This window comes from Pteropus alecto, unplaced genomic scaffold, assembly GCF_000325575.1.
Source record: "Pteropus alecto unplaced genomic scaffold, ASM32557v1 scaffold3, whole genome shotgun sequence".
In the NCBI taxonomy this organism is placed as follows: domain Eukaryota; kingdom Metazoa; phylum Chordata; class Mammalia; order Chiroptera; family Pteropodidae; genus Pteropus; species Pteropus alecto.
The window spans coordinates 67,742,998-67,752,478 of record NW_006442484.1 but is presented as its reverse complement, the minus strand read 5'-3'; the positions used below and the strand labels follow the sequence as shown (position 1 = coordinate 67,752,478).

General features: G+C 37.9%; 1 protein-coding gene across 2 annotated transcripts in view; it reads left to right on the top strand.

The window, feature by feature from the left end:
* Positions 1 to 1,019: 1,019 nt before the first annotated feature.
* Positions 1,020 to 9,481, top strand: part of GPR1 (G protein-coupled receptor 1) — a 42,368-nt gene continuing 33,906 nt past the window's right edge. For both annotated transcript variants that reach the window (XR_003042955.1, XM_006921384.2), the window contains exons 1-2: positions 1,020 to 1,097; positions 5,270 to 5,420. The gene's annotated coding sequence lies outside the window, so the exon portion shown is untranslated. The remainder of the gene's footprint in view (positions 1,098 to 5,269; positions 5,421 to 9,481) is intronic.

The following is a 9,481-nucleotide window of genomic DNA, read 5'->3' as shown; positions in this document are numbered from 1 at the left end:
ACTGGGCAGATCTCTCTCCATTGCACCTCCTTTGCCACACTGTTATTCCACAGTTAACCTAGTTAAGTTGATTTTATTAATTTAATCATATTTTATAATGCATTCAAGTTTTGCTAAGGAAACAGAGGTTCATAATTCTTAATGAACAAACTTAAAATTCCTTATGCAATAAAAACGATTGCCCAATGACTTAGCTTTCTGTGTATTTAATTTTCCTAAAAGGAAGAAACTCAACAGGAAAAGAATAAGAAAGAGACATAAGGGTTGAAAGTGCAGAATCCTGGAGGATCCAGGTGGATGTCGTGGGTAAGTGAGGGGGGCAGAAGGAGAAGGTGCAAAACTGGAAGGTGATGCCTGCCCAAAGAGGTCAGGTGTTGGCAGCAGCCAGTACTCAGCCTCCTCCAACTGTATTCTTGTGGGATGTGGGCCCATGGTTACCCAGATCTGGCAATTTTTCCATGAGGAGCTGATAATCTCAATGGCTGTGTAATATCTGATTTTTAAATGATGGAAATTAATTCAAACTCTAGAAAACACTGTGCAGCGCAAAGAAAACACATGGCAGCTGCAGTATGCCCTAGGCTACCAATTTCCTAATGAAAAATGAAAGTAGTGATTGAACCAGTTAAAGAAGTCAAGAAAATAAGCTTTATTCTCTGATCCCTTTCCTTTCCCAAAATGTGACATTTTAGAAAAATCCAGATACACTTACATCATATCCATAATCTGCAGTTTAACAAGAAAAGTAGTATAATTAAAGCAAATAGTTGGGAGCGGCCTGAACTCCCAGAGCAATCCTTTTTTTTGAATCAGGGCCAAGGATGGTGTCACCCAGATGTCTGTTGACTAAGTGATATACACCAGATTTATTTAACCACTGGCAAACCACATTTCTTTTTCTAGGGCTGTAAGTTAACAGATTATTTGCCTCCTATGGTTACAAAAAGAGGAAATACTTTTTCCAAGACTGAGGGTAGCTGCGAACCGTTCTCCCAGAGAAATTATTAACCACGAAGATTCAGAACACAGAGCTCGAAGCCTCTGCCCACGAACCTCCCTCCTTGCAGCCGCAAGGCACGACAGGTACCTTCTGAGAGGTGAGTGTTTGCTTTGCCTTCTGAAAGCTTCCGGCCTGAGCATTTGAGATTTGGAGGTAAGAAAACCAATCTAAATACTGTATGTGGACTTCATGTGATTTGGCATTTGGCATATTAAAAGAGAAGGTTTATTCAAATTAGGGATAACAATAGAAGCTGTTCTCCACATTTCCACAGGTAATTAGAGATTTGTGTATCTTAATTAAAAAGATGCAGAGCTAAATCCTCTAACAGATTTACTGAGCATCCTCAAAGCTTAGTTTCTGCAGGGGCCAGACAGAATTAAAAGCAGGACTATTGAGAAGTCTTTGTCCTCAGTGGCCTTTAAGAATTCTCTGGTTTAAGAAGCATGAGAGCTGCCCTGTATGGCCAGGTTGGCATGGCTCCTACATGTGACCTCCCAGAGCCACTGAGTCTGTGACTGTGAGTACATTTCAGTGTCTAGAAAAAGCTTTGCATGGTTCCAGACTCACTGTTCAGCCCAATCAACGCCCCACAATCTAATCTCCAATCCCGCCTACCCTGAAGAAAACTGGCCTACAAAGGGCACTTACACAAGGAGATAGTTACCTCCCTGTCTGACAAGAGGAAAATAATTGAAAAACAGGGAAGTCTTTCCATTTTCCACAAATTAGCTTATTTTATTAAAAAATTGTGTACTTGTTTACTACCTCTTTTTCAGTGGTTATGTTCTGGGCCAACTTTTTTTTTTGTACAAACAACAAAAATAAATATGATCCGATTGTATTCTCCCAAATATCTATTTCTGAAATTTTAGCATCAGGTGTTTGGGGCCTGTATGCTATTTTAATATCAAGCAAGAAATGAAAAGACTAATGATATCCATGATCATATCAAAAAATGAGAAGCCAAGATGGCCCCAATTTTTTCTGGTGGGGTAGGGGTGGGGAGAGGGGATGACTATCTTAAAATTACCCAATCAATTCTATTGGAGCTTCACTACATTAATACAAAGGTCTTTTAGAATGTACTCTCTTCAAGAGAAAAATTCTCTAACAGTGAAATTTCACACATCAGGGGGGAAAAAAGCACTTTTTAGGAAAAGAGAGATTCTGTTCCCTAGAAGAGTATGATAGAGACACTGTATGTCTCCTGAGCCCAGTGAGTCCTACAAACCTGCTTACAAACACATGCACCTCTCCAGAGACCTCTTGAAATCCTAACCACAACAGGCTTCAGAGAAATTGCAATGGTTTAGAAAGTGGTGGAAGTGTCCTGAAATCCTTTAATCTGGTAGAAATTATTCGTGCCCCTTCCTTCCATTCATTCAGTTCTGGAAACATCTCTTCTCATAGAGAGATGGAGAGTCTAATGGTTGTGAACAAAAAAAGGAGCCACATACTAAACCTGACAAGCTCAAGGGAGGTCAGTGTGGCGGGCCCTGCAAACTCAGAGACCGAAAGTAACCACATAGAATAGTCTGAACATAAAAATTCCTAACTAAAAGCAGGTCATGTCCTAGGCCTGTATCTTCCTTGACAAAGGTCAATCTTTACCTTAAGTGAGCCTGTCTATTGTCTTTTTGTATCTAAGATAACATACATTTGAAATGTCAGAGTAATCTCTTTTTCCAGACCCCTCAGGGCACACCCAGCATGAGACCACAGAACCCTTCATTGTTATCTCGTTTCCTGAATACCATCTCCAAGTGCTGTAAATGTAAATTATTAACTATCCTGTACCCACCAATGTAAAAGATGTGTCTCTCCATTTTATTTTTTATCTAATCCCAGAGATTTCCCTTCTTCGCTTTCTCCTGCCCACTTAATCTATCACCAATGGATCTCACATAACCCTCTTTACATCTCGGTCTCTTCCTTTGATTCTAACATACAGAATAAGCTCCAAAACAGCCATTCTCCAGATCGTTTTCTCAATTCATTGAGATTTTTCTTGTCAATTGTCAGTTTGGCTTAAATAAACAACAACAACAAAAAAAAACCAAGAAAAATCTCTACAGGTCTGGACATCTCTCTACAGGTTTAGACATTTCTTACATCCACATGATTAAGTATTTTTGGAGATGCTGTTTGGAGTCTGAGTGCCTGAGGCTGAACTCCAATTCTGCAACTTACAGTAGAGGCTGTCTTAACAGATCTCCAGTAAACTGACTCACCAGCTTAAACCAATGCACCCAACAGCCTAGCTGATGTCCACTGCTCCGTGTGCATTCCCGGGGTGGCAGGTAAGTTATCTCTAGCACATCTGAGCACTTCAGCTTCAACTACTTTTGAATAACAGACCAACTGTAAGGTATACCATATATATGTATTTAGTGTGGTAGCTAAAACACTAAAAAAAAAAAAAAAAGTGTACATTTTCCTGAGTTTCAGTGTGTACTGTGCTCAGACTAAGCTTGGCACATATTAAATGCTTGCTAAATGTCATTTCTTGTCTTTATCTTTTGCTACTCAATGCTTCCCACTCTATCACCAAAAAAATCTCAAAACCATGTAAAGTAACTAAAACTTCTTGACATTCTCCTCAAAATGTCTCTTTTGGATAAAATTGTGCTTTTGTGTGATTACAGAAAATAGCATGTAACTATTAGTAAATACTAATATTGCCGATGCCAAGGAGTGGTAACTGGTGACCAGACAGGAGTCTCCAAGCACAGAGTTCTACTGCTACCTCCTTCGAGGAGCACATCTGTGCTCAGATTGTACTGAAAAGAAATATGTCAAGATTATTAAAAGAGGTTACTTCTGTGGAATCAAGGGTTTGGGGGCAAATGTGAGAATGTACATCCTTACAGGCCCAGGGATATCTGGAGTTTGAAACAGCATACCTACCTCATGCCCCAAGGTTATTCAGTTTGCTCCCACACACCACCTTAAACTCCCTACAGTAAGAATTATTGCTTTAAATTTTTTTAGACTTGTTCTTAGAGAGAAGGAAAAAGAATTCTCCCTCTATTTTTCATTGTTCTTGGCTATGACCCCGTGTAAAAAAAAAACAGATTAACAGGAGGAAAAAAAAAATTTTAATTATGTATATTTGAGAGCCTCACAAAAATGAGCCTCAAATGGCGGCCAGCAGACTGAGGGTTATATAGGGTCTTCGGCTAAAGAAAGGGATGGAGGGCTGGGATTTAGGGGGGTGGAGGGTGGGAAGGCAATTCACCAGAAGGTGAGAAGAGGAAGTGTTTAGTAAACAAAGATTGCCCTGACTGGCAGATGAATCGCTCAGATGTAAAAATTATCTCCAGGAGTAGCTCTCTTCCTGATATAAGGCCCCTTTCTAATGTAAATTTCCTTTATAAATGTAGATTTCCCTTACAAAAGGGTAACTTCCACTCTTTTCAGAGCTTCTTCTGTGTCTGCAGTTTCTTAAAAATAATCAGCTCCAAATCATCCTATGCCAAAGAGGTATTTTGGGGTGACACGTTCTGCTCCCCTTTCAGTGTTTCACAACAGTCAAATACAGAATCATGTGCTCCTCAAAAAATGTTCAGTTAGCTAGCCTAACAATGTTTTAGGACCTAATAATGTTCGATTTCCAATATCACATCGTCAAACTGATGTTCGACCTTACAAAATTAATCAAGTTAGCCCTGCAGAGGGAAGCTAACCACATCAAGACTCGCTTACCTTCAGCCTCCACAATTCTCACCCTGTGAATTTCTAAATTCTGAGTCTTGCCTCAGGTGCACAGATTGAGCCCACATTCACGAGCCCTAGAGATGAGATGAAGGATAAAAATCAAACCTTTAATTTCCTCAGAGCCTGGAAAGTTCTCTGTCATCCTATCTAAGTAAAGAAAGAAAAACTAAAATATATACTTTAATACTGTGATTCCAATTCTTCACTATCAGAGCTCTCCTTTCACATTTCTAAGGTTCTTTTCATTCTGTCATTGGAATGAAATTTAATTTGATCTTTTCGTAAGCAAAATCCCACCCAAACAAAGGAGGAATTGGCTCCCCCCTCATTTTTTTTTCAGCCTAGGGCACTGCAGCCAATAGCGATGATTTCCATTCAAGAAAAAAAAAAATCTCAATTACACACATACATGCTGAGCAAAAGGATTAATTTGTACAGTGTGTTCATTGCTTACTTTTCTCCTGAAATATGTGGTTAATTTTTATGGAGGGTGGTGGAGGAAGGGAAGAACCACATTCAAATGAAACCCAACATCATTCTCCTCTACAGTGTCATTTCAAAAGCCAGATAAAAGCCAAATGAGGAGGCAGGGAAGAGTGTACAACGTAGCTGTTCGGAAAACCACCCTCCATTTCATACTGCAGCCGGGAGGTTACACCCAGGCATCTCAATAGCTCCTCTCCTCACAGAAAATTAACTGGTAAGTGCGTGTTTGTTTTTCTCGAACCGAACACATTTGCAGCTGACCTGATGAGGATTCCTGCAGACGATTTTTTCCCCGAAACAGTATTTTGACTAACTACCAGCTGGCAAAAAAGAAAAAGGACTCCTGATAGTTTATGAAAAGCTCTATGTGCAGGTTCATATTTTTGGTCCTGTCAAAAGTGTTGAGGGAAGATCATAACAGGGCTTGCTACAGCTGCTGATTAAATCTAAAACACTGAAAGAACATAAGGGCACAAAGAACTTTCTGTAATTTCCTCAGCTTTTACCTAGGAAATGACTGTTCATAAATGTGGATTTTAAGTAGTATGACTCAGAAATAATCAAGCATCATTTGTGGAAAGCCCACTGTAGAGAAATCTAATAGGAGAAAATGGTACTCCGAGATGAAAATTGATTTTGCTCCCCTTTGATTACAAAGTAGGAAAAAAAAGTTCTAAATTGAGTTGTAATATGGTTTGGTTGGGTTGTTTTTTTTTCCCCCTCTCTTTTTAAGATGAATAGCTTGTGGTTCTTCAAAACAAACATTTCTTTGTTGTTGCTATTTGAAATCTCCTAATCAATTGCCTGTTAAAATAGTTGGTCCTGGGCCCTTCTAATGAAGGACAAATGGCTAAATGCAGGAAAGTCGCTGGGGGAAAGGTTCAGCTAACTCGATTGTTCCTTTGGTTGTTGGATAACTGTGAGCACCAATTGCTTTTTGTCTAATAGTTTATCATTTCCTCCAAATGAAAGCTAATGAAAACCAAATGAAGCTTTGATAATAGAACTTTCATCAGCAATTATTCTCTTAAATTGGCCCTCTTCACTTAAATCTAACTCATTCACCCAAACTTCCACAAACTTGTTGCTAAATTAATCCACTATTATTTTTGTTTGTTTTGTTTTGTTTTTTAAAAAAAAAGAAGAAAAAAGAAAGAAAAGGCCAAGGGATCTTTCTCTGGGCTTCAAATTACCTAGTTCAAGTGATTCCTCTTATTAAATAATTCTCATCATGTTTACACATCTTCCAGACACTAAATGGTTTTAAAGTTTTTTTCATGGCCTTTACAATGTTACCTGAGACTTAAGTTATTTGGTTTATAAAAGAATTTTCTTGTTACTTTAATACAAATTGCTATCTCCCTGAGATAGATATTTAACACAATATTCCCTTTTCAAAGGCCACAGCACTTAGAGCTAATTTATAGAAGTAATTTTAGATGGATTAAAGCTTTATGTTCAAAGGTTTTTTTTCCAAATTATTTATAACTTTAAAAAATTAGAAGCAATCTAAATATCCAACAGTAGGAGGCTATGTAAGAAATTTATGTATCATCTCAAGGAACTGTTTTGAAGTCATTAGGAAATCATAATTTGGAGGGTTACGTAACATCATGGATGGGTGCTTATATTATGTTAATAATGATTATAAATATGTAAAGAGTAAATGCAGTTGAAAAAATTTAAGAAACTATGCAAAATTGGAAATAGTTGTGTTGAGCTGGTATGCTGATGGTTAGCTGATTGTGTGTCAGGGAGGAAAAACTTTTAAGTGCAGTTCTTGAGGGCTTGTGAATTAAACTGACAACAGACAGGTTAGTAAGAGAAAACACAAAAATTTAATTACATGTTTTTATTAATGTACATAGGGGAGTTAACAGAGAAATGTGACTCAAAGGAATGGTTAGAATTTGGGGCTTATAAATCATCTTAATGGCAGAAGAGAAGGGGTAACAGGCACTTACAGGAAAACGAGTGACTTCTTCAGAAGGAAAGGGGAGGAGAAGAAAGCGAATTTACGAGAAAACAAATGAGCTTTTTGTAAGATAAATGGGAGCTTAGGAGAACAGATGGGCAATATTATAGTTGTTGTGACATATCTGTTTAGGTGTGGTATGCGTTAGCTCTGGTGATAAGAGCTAGTTTTCCCTGGTTGCTCCTGGGGATTTATGACAATTGAATTCCTTTAGGACCTCAAATGCCTTCCGCTCAAAATAATTTTTATGCCACAGTGGCAGATGCTGGACTCCTTTGCTGATACATTCTTTTTTCTTCTTCTTTTTCTTCAAATTTGTCTAATAGGCTATTACTTTTATAATTTAAAAACTTTGTAACATTAAAAATTTTTATTTTTTTCTTCCGGTCCCAATTTTCAGGTACACCACAAAAGGTTAAAATCCTTCAGTCTGGTAGGGACTCCAGTTCTACTTCACCTGGTCTCTGATGACATTAACTTTAGTGAAGGTTTCCACCTCATAAAACTTTTAATGAGAGTTTTTCTACAACAATAAAAGACAACAACAAAAACTGATAGTATTAAATTTTAAAAGATAAAAAGAAAGCATAACTAGTTAAATGGAGAGTCCTAACAGCCTTCTTTTAAATTGGACATTTTCCAAATATGTCTCAAATCTATGGTTGCACAATATCTTTACACTCGTTATTTTCATTTTGCTTGTCTCCCAAGAGCTCCAATCCCAACTCTACCTCTAACTTATTTGATGGCTTGAGGCAGAACAAATTTTCTAGACCTCAGTTTCCTTTCCTCTAAAAGAAAGCTGATAGGTAAGTTTCCTTCCAGCTCTCCAATTCCGCCCCCACCCCCAACACACACACCTTTTTAACTGCTGCTTATTAAGTAGTCATTGTTCAATGTGATATATGTAATGGTTACCTAATCCATACGGTGGGTACCTAAGAAATACTTGGTGAGAAACACTTTTATTTAGACTATTATGTGTCACATTCAGTCAAGCAAGTACTGACTGAACTCTCAATTAGTATGGTGAAAGAAGATACAAGGATTTTAATGGAAGGTTATTGCCCTAAATAAGCTTAGAGTTGTGCTGTCTGGAGACAGAATTAAGTTATTAAACTAAAAAAGTTTTAAAAGTGTGTAGTATCTATAGAATATGGAATTCAGAAAAGGGAGGCATGGATGTGGACAGGAGTATGCAAGTGAATGGTTAATGGAGGAGGTGAGATAGTGAGACGGGTAGGTAGTACTGTCCCATCATGAGTCAAAGTGAGATAAAAAGACCTGCACTTGACTGAGCAACTATTGGGATGTACCTTTAAGAAGTCATTTTTTGGCCTGAGGAGCTTTGTGGAAGAGCTTGCTAGGAGGAAGGAGCATTTGACCTCTCAGAGGAGATGGGAAGCATCATGCAAGTGAAAATGCGAAGCATTGTTTCCACTAAAACATCAGGACACAAACAACCTTAGTTGGGTGTCCTATAACAGCAACAACAAAAATTATAACAGAGGAGAATTCTACAGCCTACTACCCTCACTTCATCCCAAAGCTCTACCCAGCTTTGACAGGGCAAGTAGCCCAGTGCTCTGGCAGTACACCTGACAGAGTCTCGGCACCAAAGAGGAACAGACTTGTATACAAACATGTAATTCACCTCCTGGAGGCCCAGGAAATACTTTTTAGTGAACTCTTCTCAAGTGTGATATATTTATCAAGTAAATACAGTGAGTACTGCATCTACCAATGGAGATACTCCACTGAATTCTGAATTAAAACTCCAAATATTCCCCCATTTGTGCCCACTGTCAATTTGGGAAAATTTCAAGTTACTATAGAAATATATTTATATAGCATTTTACGTTTGTCATTGTGCTATTTTTGACAACACTGCTGACTACTCTTCTCTAGAGAAGCCACGTCTAATTCAATTCTTCAATGAAGGTTCCCACTTAAGTCCTGAAAACCTAAAATACTAGTGTTGCTGATTACACACAGTGTTTCAGAATTTAATCAATCCAGGTGATAAAGCTACACTCAAAGCCAGGCTAACTCACCTAGAACTGAGAAACTCCCAAGTGGACTTTGAGTGTAGCTTTTATTTATTTATTTATTTATTTATTTATTTATTTTTTTATTTTTTATTTTTATAATGAAATCTAGTAAGTTTCAGGTATACAATTTAACAGTAAGGCATATATATTGCATTGTGTGTTCACTTCCCTCCCACTCTTTTCTTTCTGTCACCACATATTTGACCCCTTTTATACAGATTTGTTGGTGATATAGTGGTGAAATAGCTG